Below are 668 nucleotides of genomic sequence, written 5' to 3' on the forward strand. Positions count from 1 at the left end.
TAAAAACAATTGAACGATGCTCATTTACCATGAAAAAGAGTTTAGCATACATTAATACAAATGTAGAATATGGTAGAAATTTTAAAACGACACTAAAGATTATAGGCTTCAGTATATAAAGTATTTACCAGAAACTCAATATTTTTGTAGGGGTTAGCCCATAGATTTTGAGAAAATTTCAAAAAATATGACAATATTGTTTTAATGCCTAGTTGCATCCTGCACTAACATATAATGATGTTCAAAGAGGTTTGGAACTTTGTCGTCTCCGTTTATCAAGAAAATAATAATTTATATTGGTTATTCCATCGATTTAGGGGGTATTATGAAGTTTTACTAAATTAATTGATAAAAACAATTGAACGATGCTCATTTACCATGAAAAAGAGTTTAGCATACATTAATACAAATGTAGAATATGGTAGAAATTTTAAAACAACACTAAAGATTATAGGCTTCAGTATATAAAGTATTTACCAAAAACTCAATATATTTGTAGGGGTTAGCCCATAGATTTTGAGAAAATTTCAAAAAATATGACAATATTGTTTTAATGCCTAGTTGCATCCTGCACTAACATATGATGATGTTCAAAGAGGTTTGGAGCCTTTGTCGTCTCCGTTTATCAAGAAAATCATAATTTATAGTGGTTATTCCATCGATTTAGG

Source organism: Brassica rapa, chromosome A06, assembly GCF_000309985.2.
Source record: "Brassica rapa cultivar Chiifu-401-42 chromosome A06, CAAS_Brap_v3.01, whole genome shotgun sequence".
In the NCBI taxonomy this organism is placed as follows: Eukaryota; Viridiplantae; Streptophyta; class Magnoliopsida; order Brassicales; family Brassicaceae; genus Brassica; species Brassica rapa.